The sequence below is a fragment of the Phoxinus phoxinus genome, assembly GCF_949152265.1.
Source record: "Phoxinus phoxinus genome assembly, chromosome: 17".
NCBI classification, from domain to species: domain Eukaryota; kingdom Metazoa; phylum Chordata; class Actinopteri; order Cypriniformes; family Leuciscidae; genus Phoxinus; species Phoxinus phoxinus.
In genome coordinates, this window is record NC_136892.1 from 7,570,132 (window position 1) to 7,591,932 (window position 21,801).

General features: G+C 37.6%; 1 protein-coding gene across 1 annotated transcript in view; it reads right to left on the reverse strand.

Annotated features, from left to right (window-relative positions):
- Positions 1-21,801, reverse strand: part of ammecr1 (AMMECR nuclear protein 1) — a 51,757-nt gene that overhangs the window by 20,400 nt on the left and 9,556 nt on the right. The window lies entirely within an intron of this gene.

Sequence of the window (21,801 nt, forward strand, 5' to 3'; positions counted from 1 at the left end):
ATTATATATTTCTTCCTTCAAGCGGCAAAATTATGAATGTAAAACTAAATGTTAATTGCAGCACAGGGTAAAACCAGTATGTACATTAATGACGTTTGGGACAAAAATAATGTAATTTTAAAGAAAACAATGTTAATAGCGCTCTGGATTTTAAACAGGCTCCTGAATTGTAGCTGGACAGAAGCCAAGTGGAGCCACCAGTGTGCGTACACTCATAGAAAACAAAGTGTTCAAATCTTTAACATGGCCCGACACGACAAGGCGCTTCTCGTTCAAACACATAAAATACGTTAGCTTCAGTCTGCATTCCGTGTGTGTGTGTGTGTGTGTGTGTGTGTGTGTGTGTGTGTGTGTGTGTGTGTGTGTGTGTGTGTGTGTGTGTGAATAAAGACTCTACCACTGAAAGTTTTATCTTATGTCTATGTTAGTTTTTAATTCCAAAGTCAAAATCACAAATGTAGCAAATAGTGACAGATCTCTCTCTTAATACGACAAAAAATTATAAATAAATGAAAAAATGTAAAATAAAAAGGAAACATTAATGACCAAACTTACTTGATAACAATAGTTATTTTATCAACCCTTTTGTGAATAGAACATAAGAGCTGAAAGCCAGAGTTCTTTAGAAGATATTATTTGTAATGATCCGGTTGCACATCATAGGCCTATATCGCAAGTGTATAAAAATAGAGTAAACCAAAAAACACAAAAGGTATAAATACAGCCGCTTTAAGCCCTAAATTTCACAAAAATAGTGCAAATCTGTTTGGCCTGTTGGTTAAGGTTTGATGAATAACAAAATTGTAACCTTTCACTTTATTTTTCCAGGTTAATTTTTTGTTAAAATAAATAAATTCAATTAAAAGTTTGACTGTGCCGTTGTGTGTGGGGTAAGCTACTGGGCAATGAAAATTAATCCATATCACTATCCAGAGTCCAAGTTGTACATTTTAAAAAAAATCAGTAATTCTTCCTAATAATTATGTTGTAAATTTGATAAATTCAAGACATGTATCACTTTATTCTATAAAACATATTTCATTTTATTTCATTTTCAGTACATTCAAATAATAAATATTTTATGTTTTGATATTTTACACCCTCAAAATGTCAGGTGACGCAACTGTCCGCACAAATGAACAGACTAAGAAAACTATTTTAAAAGCAGCATTGTTTTGATGCAGCACAAAGCAGCATCAAATATTAAACAATCGTCCTTCACCAAAGACAGGATATGCAGACAATGGCTGTTATAATGGCTCCATGTAGATATCTGCCTCCTAATTCATGACCTTGTCCATAAAACGACGTGCTTAAAGACATGAACAGTAAATTAACACGCACACAAAAAGTTTGGTAGCCAACATTTAAGGATGATCAAAACCTTTCATCAAAGTTATGAATTAATTTTTAACAATACTCGTTCTTGTCTTAGGATAACTTTGATTAACTTTTTTGATCCACTTCAAATGTTGACAACTGTATATAAGAGTCAATGCAGTTCTATTGTCAACGTTTTTATCTTAGACTGTCTGGCAAATTTAGACATTTAGGAAGTTAACATGTACTGTAGGATTTACCATGCATTTGTTTGTGATTGGATCAATTTAGACCAGATTCATTATCAATCTAAATACAAATATAGATCTGGATATGATATAGATGGTAATGCTAGGTGTAAAGGGGGCCATTGTTTGTGTATGTGCACTGAATGTACCATTAATGATAACTAGTGATATAACATTATACTGCCTGGCCAGAGCTGCGTTTCCCAAAAGCATTGTAAGCATGGCACATGTGGTCTCTTCAATCTACTTAGGCTTGTAATGCTTTTGCAAACTGCAGCCCAGGTTGTTTAATGTGTGGGCATTTGGAGATAATAGGTGTTAGTTGATAATCATTCATGGTTGGCCAATTAACAGTAGTGTTATGAACTGGAAAGTTTAAAAGTTTACATTAACAATTTTGTGCACATTGTATTTGCTAGCATTTACCTGTGGGGACAATAGAACAAACGAAATGAATAGTCAACATTGAGAGCACACTAGGGAATATACAAAATATTGATTGAATATCGTGATTTTTTTTTAAAAAAGGAGATATACATTTAATTATAACTCCCAGCCTTTTCACCAAAAAATTTTTGAAAAAAGAAAAGGAAAGAAATCTCTGTCATATATTTTGACCAATTTTTTTTGTACCTTTTGAAGAACAAAAAAGAACTTTGCCATGAGTATATCGGAGCCTTAATTCTTCATCATTGCCTCTTTAGCCCATCCCACTTGCACATTATATGGACAGACCAAAGAACTACTACAACAGACTGCTCATTTAAAGGGGTCATGAATTGAGAAATACAATTTTCCTTGATTTTTTTTTTTACATAAATGAGGTCTTTGTACAATAAAAATATACTGCAAGTTTCAGAAATCTAAACTTCCTCGTTGAAGTATGACATAATAATGTGACAAAAGACCACCTCTGCAGAAGATGAATGCCTACTTAAACATCATTGCATCTTTAGCCCCGCCTAATTCACGCATGTCATGTAGTAGTAAATATGAGAGAGAGATGTAAACGGGATTACTCCAGCAACAAATTATATAGATATGCCTTAGAGGATTGCAAGACGTTCTGCAGAGCAAAGTTGTGGAAAAACACTCTTTGCATTGCCTTCCTTGTGGAGATGCACCAATGTATCGGCCACCGATATTTATCAATTTATCATCAATTTACAACAATGGTGTATTTAACTGCGTAAAGGCACTAAACGGTTTAATTTCTGCTGCATTATCCAAGATTGATCCATAATATAATATTCCTGCTGGGCTAATGTTATTCAAACAACAAAAGACAAAAAAAATAATTATTTAAATCGCTCACTACTCTTACAACTTTCATAAGGATTAATATGTACGGTATGTATAGGACCCTATGATTTCCGCGGTGCGGAAAACGCGGACGGAATCACAGAATCCAGTCATAAAAAGGTCTCTGGTTACTGTTGTAACCACAGCAGCAAAGCTGCAGGAACGGTGTACAATTCAGACGCGAGTAGCGAAGATCAGCCCACCAATCACAGAGTAGAATACACAATTCAACATACAGTGATGCCGCTAGGAGTGCTTACAGCTGGTAGGTGGACCTAAACCAATGAACTGCAAGCTCAGGTACACCAATATCAGATCAGATCAAGCGAGCGGGCTGCACTGAATACAATCCAACTTGTAAAACCTGGCGAAAGTGTTCCGTAAAGACCAACAAGCCACAAAACATATCCCGAACAGACGTGCCCTTAGACCAGGCCCATGAAGAGGCGATAGCCCTTGTCGAGTGAGCTCTGATGTTGAGAGGGCATTCCTGTCCCTGGCTCGCATAAGCCAAAGCGATAGTGTCCACTATCCAGTGTGAGAGCCTTAGAAACTGCACGTCCCTTAGCACAGCCACCGTAGCACACAATAAGATTGTCCGACTGTTGAAAGGCAGCCGAGTGGTCTATGTAACCCCGCAAAGACCTAACAGGGCAAACTCTGAGCGTCATGCGAGGTCGACGGCTCAGAAGACAAGGCGGGTATAGAAATGACCTGCGCTTTAAAGGGAGTAGAAAGAGACTTAGGCATAGAACCCGGTCTCGGTCGAAGAGTACCAACTGCAGTCACCGGGTCCAAATCAAATACAATCGCTGTCCTCTGAGAGCGCATGTAAATCTCTTTTTCCCCCCATGGCGGTACCGATGGTGAGCGTCGGGATCGAACCTCCTCTCCCCCTGAGAAATCTGACCTGTAACCAATGTCTCCGCAGCACCACCATCGCGTGCAGTGTGGAAGCCACCTTGCCCGCGGAGGAGTAGGCCTTGTCAGCGAGGTGGGCGGTCAGTCTCCACGGCTTGGACGACAGGCTGAGATCCGCGCCAAGCGCGCCCAAGGAAGGGCACAGATGCGTGGCGACTGTCTGTTCAATGGGGGGCATGACATACATGGCGAGGGCTCTCATCAGAAAAGGGGAATGGGGCAACGGCAGAGGACAATGGCCCCAGGCCGAGTTGTCACAATCACCCCAAGGGGGAGAAGGTCCACCAGCGGCAGGTCAGGGCCCATGCAACGTTGATTTGGTCTTCAACGATGGCAGCGTGAAGGAAAAGATTCTGACGCAATAGTCGCTCCCCTGCATTTTAAACTGCCCGAGGGATCGTCAGTATTTGCATGCGATTTGCGCCAATTGGCTGGTTGGTTATTTTACTGGCATTATCCTATAAGGTTTCAGGAATTTTGGAGAAGGGGAAGAGCTCCCTCAGCATTGCTACGCAATATCGAAGTGACCACTTTAGAAAGAGAACGGAATATTGGAATATTGAACCGCAAAAAGAGTATTTCAATATGGATCTTGCGTGTTTCTGTGTGAATGAATGGCGCAGACGTGCGGTTTCATTTACCTCACACACACACTGAAGCACACGTGACGCTCACTGTTTTTTCAGCCTCTGCTGCCTCACTATAGGAGGACATGAATGCATGAACTTCATCTCCAGAGTCAAATGGTGAGCATTTTACCATTTCATTTGAGAAAATCTATCATCATATCATAAACACACAGAAACTAGGTCTTCACGGAAACCCGCCAAAATCAAAGTTCAGTTTAACTAGTAATTGTGACAAAAATATATTCGTTTTACAGTAGAATTTAGCTACGTCTCAATGTAATAATATATGTATTTAATTCATACAGTGAAGAATATGCAGTCTTATTTTACATTTGTTTACTTTATTTCTGTACCTGAAAACTGTTAAACCTACCAAAAAGCACTGTTTATTTCATATGGATCTTTGTTCTGTTGTATTTATGTAGGCCTGCTGAATGCTAAACAGATCCATTTTAATTAGAACCATTATTATGATCATGGTTTAAATAAATAAAAAATGATAATTATTTAATTATGGTTTAAAACGTGATCAAAACACTATCTATTTTAATGACAAAAGTTAAAAGAGAGCAAGTGAAAAATATTGGTATCGGACAATAATTGTTTGTATCGGCCCAAAAAAAAAACGTGCACCCCTACCTAAGCATGGATTAACTATTTTTAACAAAGTTCCAGATTGCGTCAGTAAAGGCACTTCTTCTGTTCGCTTCATTTTTAAATGAGAAACAGGCTTTCAGAGAGACTAAAAGATGATGCAGTGCCGACTATATTGGATCCGACAGTAATGCGAGTAGCAATGTTTTTACCAAGTGTAACTATTGCTTTGTCTGTTAAAGATCGTTTGATATGTACTTATGAATATAAGAATGACAGTGCGACAAACGATGGTACATTCATTTATACTTCATTTAAACAAAACCGCAAGTTATCCTGTCAACTATAACTGTGGTAACTTTATAGTACTCTATTTGTCACTAAAATATGTAATAATGTAATAAGCATATGTAATATGCGTAAATGTTTCACAGTTGGCAAATGTTTCTATGCAACAAGATAAACACCTTTCTTTGTTTTAACACTAATATAATGTAATAAAATACAATACTACCTCACAAATACATAATGAATAAATATAAATAAAGATGATTACCAAGCTGTCGCAGACTGCAGTATCCTTGGTATTTGAGGAGTAGGTTCGTCTTCTGATTCGGGTTTAGACTCTGGCTCCAACATGTATGGCGAACATCGGAAGTTTTCAAAACAATTCCACGTGTAGTGGGGACGTTGAAAATTATTTTAATATGCAAAACTGTTACCCAATCATACCAGTGGGCAGTTACTTCCAAGTCTTGAATGCGGCACGCCTATCAAAACGGAGTGTTTCAAAGAGAGGGTCAAAAACAGGATAGAAAATAACCTATTACTTCTAAATTAGGATTTTTGTTTTGTTTTGTTTTGATGTAAAAATCTTGCTAACATTATAAGTGGACCTCAAAGAAGATTAGAATTTTTTTTTTAATGCAGTTCATGACCCCTTTAACTAAGTGTTCAAATAAGAGGGCTTAAATCAGGGTAGAATATGGCTTTTTATTTCTAAATCATATTTTTGATGTAAAAATGCTACTAACAAAAATCTCAGGAAACAAAATTAAAAAATGCAGTTCATTACCCCTTTAATGTATCTAAATACACTTAAGAAACTTAAATATTGATATTTTCACTTTTTGTCTATTTTAACATTTTCCAAAACAACACTGGACCCCATAACGCTTTATTGTATGGACAAAAAATTTGACATTTGCATACAGGAAACAAATGAATACAGGTGATGATAAAAATGTAATTTTTGGGTGAACCATCACTTTACAGCAAATGATTGTGTTAGAAAGACATGCAACGATTGTACTTCATTAAAGTTTATGGCAGCAGCACCTGTGATGGTAAATTCTATCTACTCGTTACTATACTCATAACATATTAAAGAAAAAAGAAAACAGACATTGTTATTGGTTATATAAGCTGCTTCAAAGTTAATGAGAGAATGGAGAAGTGGGAATTTGGCAGCGAATACTGGGTTGAACTGAGCCAGGGCACAAGCATCTGCTCTGGTGTCTCCGTCCCTGCTGCGGGAAGAATGTGGCTGTAGATCTACAGATGGATGACATGGAAGCAAGGTCAAGCAACTGCTAGAGATAGAGATGTCTAAGATGTTCTTTATAGGCAGCAATGCATGTACACGTGTAAGTTATATGCACAGGCAACTTCAAGTAAACCAACTGGAGGTTAACTTCCTCCTGAACAGTGTAAACCAGGATTGTTTAAGACCGCACGTGGAGAAGTTCAGTCCAGCCATGGTCCAAACATGAGACTCATCAGGGGTTGAATTTCGGTGTGGGTTTTGCGCATAATTTATAATCATTCGATTAAATTCATCATTCGAGGTCTCGCACTTATAATGCGGGAAATTCCCACAAATATTTAATCACATTAGCATATAGGTTGTATGAGTAAATTAATCCACACAGATTATAAGATCAAATCAGTAATTTTAACTTTAACTTTCTGTGAGACGTAATTTTACAAACAGTGCGAGTTACTCAGCGGCGCTGCCTCTCTTCTCTCTCAAAATGAGCTACACATCACCCATTGCATCTGCACAAGGCAAGCGTCAAGCATGACTCAATACCAGACTCTCGAGTTTCTGAGTCGGGACAGTTGAAGGAATTGCACAATTGGGCAAGTGCTGCATCGTCAAGTCAAAATAATAGAATAAAGTTTGTTTCTAGAAGAAAAATGCATCATCCACCTTAAGGCAGATCAATAATATTGTTGAATATTAAAGCAACACCAAGGAACTTTTCCTCTGCGGTCACCCTACAGGTTGGAAGCGGAATTGTCCATAACCGCTGTCGTAAATAATTTAGCCTAATGTCGCTCGCACGCTCGCTGTTTATCCAGCACCGGCTTTGGAATGAACAATTTCCACAGGCAAGGTAGAGAGTATGTTGCATGATTTCATGAAAGTATGATGTATTGCGACATCAGAAACGAAGAAAAACAAAATAATGACTATTGTAACGCTTGACGTAAAGCAAGTCAAATTTGTAGTTTTCTTATGTCTCATTAGAACTACAGAAACGCGACCCGATCTGGCAATCTTACATAGTGCGGTTATAGCAGATAAAGGACCGCAAAGCGGAGGCAAAAGTGCCTTTCACCCCGTTACGACTTGATGAACCACTGAAACGATTTTGGAAACATTATTTTAAGATAAAAAAATCTTCCTTAGTGTTGGTTTAAATTTCTCCAACTAAGTCACTAATGTTTATCATCGTCTTTTTAAGTCTTACCAATTTACACATTCAAGCGATTTTAAACTATTCAGTACTTGCGTGCTCTCTGAAAGATGGTTTTCTCTGCGCACATACATGAGGCAGCATCACAAACAGCTTGCGAGTAACAAAACTGAGCACGGATTAGGCTGTAACGCTTTAACGGTGAAAAATGCACATAAATGTCAAAATTCTGGTCTTGGCGAGTATACTCGTAAACACAGTCAATTATGTCTTAAATAAACATAATTATGACTTCTAAACATACGTAGTTGATAAAGAAAACGTAACATGGATCCATGCACTAGATCTTAAAGTGACAGCAGCAGTGTCTGTCATTAATGTTGATAAAACAACTAAATATAGCTGACTGAATGGTAAGGAATCAGGATTACCAGCCTATGCATTTAATTTATACAGGACTAAGAGACTATCCAGTATTATTTTACATTTGATTACTTTTTATTCAGTTTCTGTATTATATCTGGACCCAAATACTAGTGTTAGACCTACCCCAAAAAACATATTTCGTTATTTCTCTTTATTTCACTAGTTTCTATATTTTATTGGAATTTGAGCAACTTTTTTCAATTTAATTAAAAGATTGAAATCAAGCTTGTGTTCCTTGTGTTGTGTAAACTCGAGCAACAAAATTACCCCATTGTAAAAACAGAAATACAATGAGTGAGCAGACATTTAGATGAGATAAATGTAATTAAAAAAAAAATTTGTTTCATTTTTAAATTGAACTTTTATTTAAATGTTTTTATTTAAACAATACAAAAAAATAATGACAAAAATAAGATAAATATTTTTCACCCAGAATGCCGTAGCTGTGAATTTGCTGCTGTTTGGCAAGCCCGCCAATACATGTATGCCTATACAATGGAGCGATTTCTGAGACCCCCGATTCAAAGCCTTCAAAATGTAGGGCTTAAACCCAAAAGACAACGATATGATCATCAGTATTTGAGTTTAGGGTCTACGTGGACAGGACCAGTTGATGAACCACGACCTTTATGTGTGGTTTGTCAGGAGATTTTGGCTAATGACAGCATGAGACCCGCAAAACTTCAGCGACACCTTGAAACAAAGCATGTCGAGGTAGCAGGAAAACCTCCAGAATTTTTCCACAGAAAACTTCAAAGCTTGCAAGGTCAGAAAAAATTTGTGGGAGATTTGGTCAAATAAAATGGTAAAGGCCTCTGAAGCTTCATATTGCGTTGCATTGCGTATAGCCGAGGCAGGCAAAGCACATACCATTGGAGACATTAATTCTGCAGCTCATACCTTTTCGTTTGCAAAATATTTTTTACAATAAATAAAAATTTATTGTAGTTTTGTAATTGGGGGGCATTGGGTAAGTCAAAAGGAAGAAATTTCTTCCTGTGGGTTATATTCTCGGCACCGCAGGGGTTTTCAAAGTCTAAGACAGTGTGCCATAAGACAGTATGCAATAAGTCTGGTGCTCTGAGAGGCTACTAAATTCATCAGTACCATGATCTGAGGGTACATGCGAAAGTTGGAAACAGCACCAACATGAGGTCATGAGGTCTGAAAATGATATTTTTGCTCATAACTTCAGATTTTTTTTGTCAGAAAATCAGAACCTTGGTCTCTGCGGATTCCTTGGGTCATGTTGAATCGGTTGATATTAACGAATATTAATGTTGACACGGCGCGCCAGAGCTATTAAGTGCACGCACTGAGACGAGAGAGGTATGTATCAACTCGTCTTAGTTAAGGGAATAACGGTTTAATATGAAAAAACGTTGGAGTATCCCTTTAACTGTGGGACCTTATATAGACAGGTGTGTGCCTTTCCAAATCATGTCCAATCAACTGAATTTACCACACGTGGACTCCAATCAAGTTGTAGAAACATCAAGGATGATCAGTGGAAACAGGATGCACCTGAGCTCAATTTTGAGTGTTATGGCAAAGGCTGTGAATGCGTATGTACATGTGATTTTTTCATTTTTAATAAATTAGCAAAGATTTCAAACAAACTTCTTTCACGTTGTCAATATTTCAATATTGTTTGTGTAACTTTGAGGAAAATAAATAATTTAATTCATTTAGGAATAAGGCTGTAACATAACATGTGGAAAACGTGAAGCGCTGTGAATTATTTCCGGATACACTGTATGATTCGAAAAAAATAACACTGCTAGATGATGCATTATTGTTATTGAAAAATAAATATGTAAAAGGAATAGCTGCTTGAGGTAAAGCTGAAGAGTAAATGATCTCCAGTAAACTGAAGCCCGTTCTATGAGATTAATAATCAGATATCCTAGATACATAACAAACATAACAACTAGCATCTGCACAAAAGGTGAATGCACATGTGAACTCGAGTGTGCTAGTTGTTTAGTCTATGGTTCCAGTCTACTCTGGATGCGCTCTTCCCTTAACAGCGCGCTGATACACGGGCAACTAAAGCACAGAGAATTTACAACATTCGATCACAATCCTGTTCTTATAATGCTATATATTAGGGCTGTGCAATTAATTGAATTTCGATTTCAGCTCCCAACGATCACCAAAATAGTACAATCGAGTAAAAACTATTATTTTGTCATGTTCTGTTGTGCAAGAACACTCTTATTTAGTTTTTTTTGTTTTTTTTTTGAATGACAGCACATCCGCCCCTCCCGAAGCCTTAACCTCTCTCAGCTTGAATGTTTAAATCGATAAGACTTAAAAAGAAGTGAAAATGATCAACTTTACTTATGATGCAATGCTGGCCCGATTGTGCCAGTCACAATTCCGTCATGTCCCGACTCCTAAACGCGAGAGTGTAGTTTCAACGCTTGCCTTGTCCAACCCATTTTGAGAGAGAGAGAGAGAGATGAGAGAGAGAGAGAGAGAGAGAGAGAGAGAGAGAGAGAGAGAGAGAGAGAGAGAGAGAGAGAGAGAGAGAGAGAGAGAGAGAGAGAGAGAGAGAGAGAGAGAGAGAGAGAGAGAGAGAGAGAGAGAGAGAGAGAGAGAGAGAGAGAGAGAGAGAGAGAGAGAGAGAGAGAGAGAGAGAGAGAGAGAGAGAGAGAGAGAGAGACGCAGCACCGCTGAACACTCACGCGGTTAATTAGGCTAATTTATTAGGCTAAATTTAGGCTATTCATACAATCTACTTGCTAAATGTTTGCGGGGGGATTTCCCGCATTACAAGTGGTATCCCTGTGGGAATTATTAAAATACTTATTGAAGTATTATCTGTTATATTATTTATTTTAATCATTCATAAAGTTAAGAATTGCTGAAAGGTGTCTTTTTAATAAATGCAACACGTTCCCAAAGTCACGTGAAATAATCGTGATTTCAATACTGACCAAAATAATCGTGATTATGATTTTTTTATCAAAATTTTATTTTTCATGATAGAAAATGATTAGTCATCACTGCGCTTTTTTGAAGCCATAACGAGAAACAACTTTAAATAAAATATAGGTTTACTGTTAAAAAAAAAAAAGGAAAAAAATAACACTGCTGCATTATTAATATCAATGATTTAGAAAATGATTTTGACCATCTCAAATAACACAATCAAAGTCAATAATGTATTTGAGCTCAAAATTAATGAACGGTCAGTAAACTGTAGCGTTTTGCTAGCTGGTTATTAAACTCAACCAAATGTGTCTTATATTTGAGATTAATCAGATATAGACAACAAAAGTAATCTTACAACTCACATCTGCAAAAAAAAGGACGCCAATGCACACATGAACTTGACCGTGCTAGTCTGATGTATAACTTTTATTTCGCTGGTCTGGAAAGCATGCTGTCTAACGCTAACAAATCAGACCTCAGGAACTGCCCCAAATGCTTCAAATAATAAATTTTTTCGTTTTTCGATCATCGTTTTCATGTCACATACGAGTTCTCGAGTACTCTTGCCCATCCCTAGTGATACTGATTTTGCCCGGATCGGACAAATTGCCTGTCTGACATTTTGAAATTTTTCATAAATTGTAGGGCTGTAACGATTTACGATATTAAACCGAAATCGCGACACTCAGATCCACGAACCTGTGTCGCGGTATGAGAAGGCAGATCGCGATCGACACACCCCTTCCCAGACTTATCTTTCTCGTCCAGAATAGATCCTAGGGCTGTGACGGGGTCTTTTACATATTAGGTATGGTAATTTCAAGCAAAAATAATATTCGAAGATCGCTGGGTATCATTTGATTATTATTCAAAAATCGCACCTCTCCCCCACACGCACACACGCGCGCGAGCACACACCAGAGCAAAGCGCGCTGTGTGTGCGTGCGTGTTCGGCGCGCGTGAACTGGAGCTCACCTTATAAACGAATCAAAACTTATATAGAAAGCTTGAAATACTTTTACTTGATTTAACGGTAATTCAAAACATAAAGAAATGTCTGCTTAGGCTAATTCGTAGGAAGTGTGTATTTCTCTATAGGCGCGTTCACTTTGTGGCAAGCGTTATTCCTGCGCTTGAGATGCGGGTCATGCGGAATAGGCAATATTATTTGTGGTTTACAGCACAGACAGTAAGCCTCGGTTACCTCAGAAGAATTTTTAACATGCTCGAATCATCTCCACAATGGAGTATAGTTCTGTTTGTTTTTCAAAAGTATTTTGTTACAAGAAAACCGAGTTGTAGCTTTAGCTATTTATTTATTTATTTGGCTTTTAAAATCCTCCCTCCTGGCAAGAATCGCAGTTTGTATCGAATCGTGGGTCAGAAATCGGGATACGAACCGAATCGTGGGTTTGCTGTATCGTTACAGCCCTAATAAATTGTGATATTTTCTTAAAAGCTTTGACCTTTTGGCACAAGAATTTTTTTTTCTTTTTACAGAAAAGCTTTTGAAAACATTGTCAAATTAGTTTTCTTAGTGCCATAACCTTCCTTGATTTATGCCGATTCTGATGTTATATCAAATGTCAGAGTACTTTACTTCTGACTAAGATAAATGTACCATATGTCAGAAATCGAGTATTAAATAAAAATAATTGTATTTTATAGTACAACTGTAAAATTTCAATACTAATATTTACGTTTGACTTTCATCATTTACAGATATTAAACCATTTTGTTTATATTTTGGTGAAAAACTGCAGGGATTCCTTAGAAGCATGGGAAGCCAACCCTGGACCTTCCTGCAGACTTCACTTCCAACCCTGCTCCAACACACTAACCTGCTATACCTCGAACACCATGATTAACTGGCTCAGGAGTGTTTGATTAGGGTTGGAGCTAAACTCTACAGGATGGTAGCCCTTGAGGAGCAGGGTTAGAGACCACTGCCTTAAAGTGTCATGAAGCCCCCTAGTTTCAGAACTGGTCTTGCACACCTCAAATCTAAAAAAGACTCGTCTGGAAATGAACGTCTAAAGCTGTGGAGAGATGATAGTGTAGAGGGGGAGAAAAGAGGGCAGGGCCAGGGGTCTCCAAACCTACTCTTTTATTATTTTATTTTTTATCATTTTAGTGTAGAGTCGGAGAACAACCATAAAAACACAGGCCTACAAGTGCTACAACACACTCATACAGAGTAATAAATATTAAAATGTAAGTGAAAAAAAAAAACAGTTGGGGCACTGTATTTTTAAATATATATATATATATATATATATATATAAACTCATGACAAAGTTATGTTTACACTAGAGGGGGAGAAAAGGGGGCAGGGCCAGGGGTCTCCAAACCTACTCTTTTATTATTTTATTTTTTATCATTTTAGTGTAGAGTCGGAGAACAACCATAAAAACACAGGCCTACAAGTGCTACAACACACTCATACAGAGTAATAAATATTAAAATGTAAGTGAAAAAAAAAAACAGTTGGGGCACTGTATTTTTAAATATATATATATATATATATATAAACTCATGACAAAGTTATGTTTACTTCCATAATACATTGTGTCATTGAGTTCATGATCAGACATACCAATGTATAATACACAGATATTTCATTTTAAGACTGCATGATTGAATATGTGCGCATGCACAGGGCAAGATCACGTTTGGAGCAGTAAAATACATGAAATATGCCCATAAAAACTTTAAAATGCGCTCGATTTTGGTCCGAATGTGAACTTTGATCTGTGACTGTTGTTAAACACAGAAAACACTCTAATGCACGTTACATGTGTACATGTGAAATGCTTTTAACAGACATATTTTCCTTGGTAGGTAGCCAAATGCAATGCGAGGGAATGCAAACAAAAACAACGCACTCTTATGACCATGTCTCTGAAAGACAACATTATCTACTGACATATCCGACCAAACTACAAACTTTCCAGCGATGTCTGTGAAAAAGGGATTTGCACTTGACAAGCTAACCACCATGCCTGTGCCGCTGCACGCTTTGTCAGCTATATAGGTGTAAATATTTCCTTTTTTTTTTAAACTATTACTTTGAAACATTTACTTCATAGACATCCTTCTCTATCATATCCATTCTGTTCTCGGTTTGCTCTGGAGTAGGTGTGTTTCTTTGTCACAAGTACTGTACTGTACAGGCTGTGTGTTATCAGTTGTTGGTATAGGACAGGGCTGTTCAATCCTGCTCCTGGAGGGCCACTGTCCTGGAGAGTTTAGCTACAAACCCAATTAAACACACCTGAAGCAGCTAATCAAGGTCTTATTAGGCATACTAGAGATTTCCAGGCAGGTGTGTTGAGGCAAGTCGGAGCTAAACTCTTCAGGACAGTGGCCCTCCAGGACAGAGTTTGGACACCCCTGGTATAGTAGCATTTGAATGTGTACGGGTGCAGTATCGAGCCCGATACTGAAATCATATTAAAAGTAAAAAGTACTGATTGGCGAGTCTTACTGCTTAAAATATGTGGAGTGAGGGGAGGGAAAGGAAGGAAATGAATGTACTAGACACACAGATCTTAAATAGGTTACAGCTCAGTCTGACATCATTATGAATTATAATGATTTGTCAAGTAGCCAGCACTAGTGAACAAGGAAGATTATGCAGACATGTACTGATCTGCAAGACAACGTTTTCTTATATTACCAAAACTTTTCATACACCGATAACTGTTATTCAAGTGTGCTAACAAGCGAAAATAACAAAATATACCATATAGTATACAGATTTGAGGAAAAACAAAATGTGTTTAACAAATATAAACAAACAAACAATATAAAAACAGATGTCACTTAGGGCAAAACATGTTAACATTTTAAGAGGAACACTATGCAAACATACTAGGTTAACCATTTTAACATAATTATTAACCATTTAAAACTGCTACGACAGCGTAGCATGGGCCTTAATTTGCACTATTTTAAAGTTATGTTTAGTTTTTAACCTAAAACCTACCAAGTTCAAACAGTAAAACACAAATGTGGACATGTCCAAGCATTTCATGCAATGGGCCTAAACAGCTCGCCCTTTTACAACAGATTTAGTTCACAAACAACTGACAGTCGTGACCTTAATATGATTCTCCTCTACAGTAATAAACCCCTAAAATTCGGCATTAGTAACTTCGAGGATCTCCCATTCTTGGTTCATTCTGAGTCAGACTTTTGAATTCAGTGAATTGTTTACCGGAGACTCACTCGGACCAGATCATTTGAATCAGCGAGTTGCTGACTCGAGAACAGATGCAATCGGATAGATCCAAATCACGAAGGAATTATTCAGTGCAATTTAACAGGTTAACTGAAAAGAATCAGCTTGTTCACAAATCCGACACCGCTATCGCATCTCGGAGAGGGTAACAAATTCTTCAGTTCAAAATAACGAGGAACGACTAGGGCTGTCGCAATATCGCAGAGGAATGCAAGTAACCGCAGCAACCGCGATAATCGCGTTTAATAAGTTCTGTTAATAAGAATGTTAAATAAGTTAATGATAACAAGACTGTTTATCATGGTCATTTGTACAGGGGCTTCGGGGATTTGCACTTAAGCCTAAACAGACAGTGATTGAGAGAGATCGACTGAGCGCGTGCGATTACCTGCGTCTGTCTTTGAGGTAAAGTCATATTCGTGAAAATGTTGCCAAGTCCAAGGAAAGCGAAATATTTGACGTATCACCCTTTTAAATGTGCTGTATGGAGTTTTTCTACTAAAATGAATCCATTGATTTTATTGGGGTTGTAATCTCACAATAAAATGATCCACTTCGCGGGTTTTGCTATTACCTCTGAAAGCAAGTATTCCTATTTCTATGTGATGCTCCGGGTCGGATTTGCCGCAAAATCCAGTGACGTGACTGAGACCTGCATGCGCGTCTCGCCTCTCGCCTCATCTACTGACTTTGCACTCAACAGCGACGACACTGCAACTTTATGACATGGAGTCTGCTAATACTAGGAAACGACTAGCACAACACAGACTCCAACACAAACTCCACATAATTCACTCGCTTGTAAACGTATTGGTTGCAATCTGAAACATCACCGCTAGATGCCGCTGAAAACTCCATACAGCACCTTTAACGTTTAAGGGTATTTACCATAAATGCACTGGTCAGCCTTCCACAGCGCGAGGAAGCCACGGGAAAGAAAATCAGAGAGTCACGCATTGAATCAATGCCATTGGTCTCTATTAAGTGAAGCATCAGCTTTAGCGCTACCCAAGCGACACATTGCTGGTCAGCTGAGCTTTGAAAAGTGGAGCTCAAAGTTAAAAAAATAATTAACACCTTGTTTCATTACATCTATCTTTTAATGATTCAGAGTTATGAACGTGTTTGTTGAATGAACGGTTTAATGACTTACTCAAAGACAGTCCGTTGCTCTAATGTAACTGCGCGCTGAGTGACAGCCTTTCAATGCGCAGAGACGCTGTTTAGTTTCGGTTACATTGGTTACTGAAATGTCCTCGTTTTTGTGCATGCTGACCACAATCGTAACATTTATTTATATAGCAACAAATAAATATAAATAAATAGATGGCGATAATACCACATATCGCACTATTGAGCCACTCAAAATTACCGCAAGTGAAATTCCCTCACCGCGACAGCCCTAGGAACGATACGTTTTTTTTTTAAATGTAGTGGAGTAAAAAGTATGATATTACACTTTGGAATTTAGACAAGTAGAAGTAAAAGTTTCCCAAAATCCAATATTCTGATAAAGTACAGATGCTTGAAAAACGTACTTAAGTACAGTAGCAAAGTAAAATATATAGCTGCAAGCAACGATTACGGGACCAAGACCCAGCGCCACCGCCTGGCTTTAGGAAAACTGTGCAAGGCGGGCAATATGCATTTAAAGCGAGTAAATATAAAAGGACTACGTCAAAGTCATTTGAATATGCCACATTTACTACAGCCAGCTGGTGCCACTATGACCATAAACCACAATAGCCACATCCATGAGGGAAATTAAATTTAGATGAATTTCATGCCATAGGTCAGTTTCAAATGAATGTTAACTTAGGCTATTGTTTGCAAGTCCAGAAGTATTTATCTTAAGGTCTTTTTATGTTTTTATTTACTTAATTAGACTAATTATATAAACCCATGTAGTAATTGCACTATAAATTAAAACCATATGGGAGGGGTGGAGCAATGTCTATGGTAACATCATAAACCATAAAATTGGTGTAAAAACTTTACAGTTCAACTACAGGTTTTGACAAAAACAAAAAGTTTCCTAAAATGATATGACTCATATTTCAGCCTTTAAACCTTTTTTAAGAAAAGGGATGAGTCAACACAATAAATTACATAATTATGATTATATAGAAAATATGATTATATGCGATATGATACATGTTTAGAAGGGATGTGCAAGACTAGTCAACTTAACGTAACAGCTGCTACTAGTCGAAAATGAAAACAATAGTCGATTACACGGGAAAAAACACACAAGATTTTATTGTTCAAATGACTGTCGTTTTAATGTTAGGGTGAAGAGCCGTGGAAACGGAGTGAGGACGAGTGTTAATGAACGTCTACAGGTAGTCCCAGGTAGGGCTGCAACTAACGATTATTTTAATAATCGATTAATCTGTCGATTATTTTTCCGATTAATCGATTAATCGGATTAAAAAAAAAAAAAAAAAAATCATTCCCAACCCTTTATTCAAAAACAGAACTGACAGTGCAAATTTACAGTGCAAAAAAATCTTCAGAAAGTGGTCGTGGAAACAGGTCGCTCCTTGATAGGGATGCACCGATACCATTTTTTCAGAACCGATCCGATACCAAAAATTCTGAGTATCGACCGATACCAGGGCAGTTTTTTTTTAAATCAAGTAGAATTTCTATAACTATGTGCGTTGAACTGATAATCACTATTTTGTGAGTTAAACACAATCTACTTAATACAGACAACTTCATTACAAAGAAAAACAACAAATCAAAAAAAATATGAAAAATATTATATAAAATAATATTCTATTATAAACTAGAATAGTGGATAATTAAGCAGTAAAATTTAGTCTAGAAAAATCACAAGTGCACAATAATTGTATTAAATCTGACCATGAAAAAACATTTAGTGAGGAACAAATATGAGAATAAGTGTAACACTAAATCTGGTAAAACGTTACACATTGCTCTTTGTATTGTTGTAAAATACATTCATGAAAAACAAGATAACAAAAATCAAAAAGATTAATTATTTTATAGCCTACTATAAAATTGAGACATGTTTTAAATGTATAGCACAGCGGTTTAATGAGGCAGCAACATGATGGATAGTACAGAACTAGAAAGGCTATTAATAATCGTTCATTGCGTCGCTGTATTATGATATGAAAGGCCCCAATACAGTGCGGCACACAGCGCTTATGCGCATCGCGAGCGCAGAATGACGCGCTTGAAGCAACATGAGTCACAGCGCAGCGCTTCGAGTCCGCATTGAAAAGTCCGCATTGAAAAGTTCAAATCACAAAGGAAAGACATATTGATGCGTAGTGTATTATACAGTATCTATCTATGCAATAGTTTATTAAGCATTTTCTTTTAACAGTTTTAAATATCAGTTACTGTGCGCGTGAAGAACAGTTATAGTGCTCTGACTCTACTGCAGTGTTGAGAGACACCCGGTAGAAAGTAGTTGGGTACAGCAATAAAGTCCAGCAAGATAAAGTTGTTTAATGCAAAACCATAGATCAAGTATAATTATAGTAACATTAAATCATCTTGGAGAGTTTTTCATCGTGTTGACTCGTAACCGAACGCGACGCGCTGCTTGATGCTGAATGGAGAATGACTGACAGCCACAGCGGAGGGAAAAGTGTACGTGATCTTGAATTTAATGACTTAAATATTAATTTCTATCTCGCATTATACTATATAATGGCTTCAGAACACTTATAATATAGTGCACGACAACTTTATGATGCTTTATAATGTTTTTGTCCCTTTTGTGGGGCTTAACAATAGCACAGAATATACGCACAATTTTTTTTTACATCTCCGTGTCGCGCGACACAACGAATCGATAATGAAATTCGTTGCCAACTATTTTAATAATCGATTTTTATCGATTCGTTGTTGCAGCCCTAGTCCCAGGAGCTCCGAAGGATAGCCTAAGGCCCCGTCCACACTACTGCGTTTTCGTTTAGAAACGGAGAATTAAAACGAATACGATCTCCGTCCACACCAGCGTTTTAGCTGCGTATTAGAATGGATCTCCATCCACATTAAAACGACTGAAAACGCGGATCACGTGACCATTCACCAACACTGGGCATGCGCATGCCGGTGTAAACACAACTTCATTGATAAAATTATCCCACCATGCGCTGGTTCTTCCCGGGTTAACCCAGAATCGACGCTCCATGTGCGGTCGGTACCGCCGCCGCACAGGAATTACAGATCGCTCGAATGATAGCTTGCCTCCGGCGCATGTAGGCAGTTATAGCATTGTAAAATGCAGAATTTACTTGCACAACAGCTGCTAGCAAAGATATACTGACTGACGACACCCAATCATAGAGCAGAGCGTGAGCCTCTACTACGTCATCGTTTCTAAAGTCCTCCGTTTTGACCTGTCCACACTAAAACGCCCTCCGGAGATTCAAAACGAAAAACGGGTAGGCAGCGTTTCTAAACTTCTCCGTTTTGCCGTTGTAGTGTGGACGGGAGGTGCAAACGTAGCAAAAGGTCTCCGTTTTTAACCGAAAACGCAGTAGTGTGCACGGGGCCTAAGAGGAGGAGTGACGACATAAAAGACGAGAGAGGACATTTACGTTGCGTTTTGTCTATGAATGGGCAGCAGTCGGCTTTGAAGCACCTGCCGTTTACTTTTGTTTTATATATTTTAAAACTTCCATTTACCGTTCACCAGTTCCCCATTCTTCCCTAAGCCTTGAACATTGTTACATTTCGTCCCCTTGGAATTATAAGGTTCTATCTGACATTTTTGTCAAAATTGAGTTATTCACATATTCTTATTCTGTGACAACTTATTTACATTATGTGATGTTGTTTTTTAAGTTGTGTACATTTTGGAACTTTTTATTTAGAAAATAAAAAGGTTATTTCTACACAGTCGAATGGAATGCAAAAACTTTAAAGCTCAAAACCAGTCAGAATGCAGATAGAACCTTATAATTCCAAGGGGACGATTTATATTTAAAAGCATTTTAAATTGCACATTAAAATAAAACGCTTGGAAAAATAATTACCAATACCTTAAGTAGAGCCTAATCTTTTTATTTTACCTCAGACATGACAGCTCAAAAGACAACTGAGGTGCGGGAGTATTTTGAATTAGAAATAAAACGAAAAATTGATGTAAGCTGTTCCATTTCAAACTGGCATAATTCCACAAGAGCCAAGCGTAACCATATTCAGCACATGCACATAGGTGAGATAGCCAAAGCAAGCAAATGTCCATCGCATATTCACTTGAACACTGAAAAAGTAATTGAGCTTAAGAATCAGAATGAGCTTTTTTCGCCAAGTGTGCGGCATTTAGCTGCATTTTTCTTTTTTTTGCCCACATTGCAAGCCCATCGAATCGCTTGCGGGAAAGTTATGAAATTTGCCACACTCGTAGAGGACAGTCTAAACTGTCACCATAGCAAATTTGGAGTCTCTAACTCAACCCTCTAGTGCCACCAACTGTCCAAAGTTGCACTCACGTTTATGCAAATAACTTTAGAACCGTGAGGGATAGAAACAAGTCTTTTTTCCTCAGCTCCTTGGCTCAAGATGATTGACATGACAGCATTTTCCATCATAAACTTTTTTTTCCGCCATTTTAAACTAAACTAAATGTTCACGAAAATTGAGCCAGATCCCCTTCAGACCTTTCTGACAAATTGTTTTTTTTTAAGTTGATTTGTCTACCCGTTCTCGAATAAAGTGCAAAAGAATTTGACAAAATTGAATCGTATCATCTTCAGACCATTCCGACAAAAAGTTATGGATTTCGTGTCGATAGATGAAACCATTTTCGTATAGTGCAGCAACAAAGTTGAGGCATGATGCCAAAAATGACTCGAGGCAGTATCACTGCAGTGCTTTGGCATATTGACACCAAACTTTGCATGTGTTATTGTCACCTTATTCTGATCACACCACATAAGTTTCATAACAGCACCACCTATTGGTCAAAAGTGATAAACCATTAAATCACATTACTAGTGATTGTATTACAGGCATTTTGCCTTAAATCATCTTAATATGCCTTTAATTGCTCATTGTTACGGTTGCTCTGATGCCCAGCCATGCTTACATTACTTATTGTGCCTTCTTTGTGCTTGCCCACTTAATCGCTGCTTGCAGCTATATTTATTATTATTATTATCATCATCAGTAGAGAGAGAGCACAATTAATGTGGAGATCTGAGTCACAAAAATTAGATTTGGGCCACTTATGTCTGCAGTGTAAACACAGCCTTTAACACCCCGGTGTAAACTCTGTGGCGCTTTCAAAAGGTTACATTTCGAAACCTAAAAATTCTGGGTTAACCAATAGTTTGGTGTGGGACAATGTTAACTTAAATAAAATAAAAAAGGGAGCTGGGCTAGTGTTGGAGTAATAACACACCACTTTAAAAAGGACAGGTCCTTTAGAGAAGTTTTCAGATAAATTAAATCAAGATGCAGTAATATGTGTTAAAACAGGAAACCCT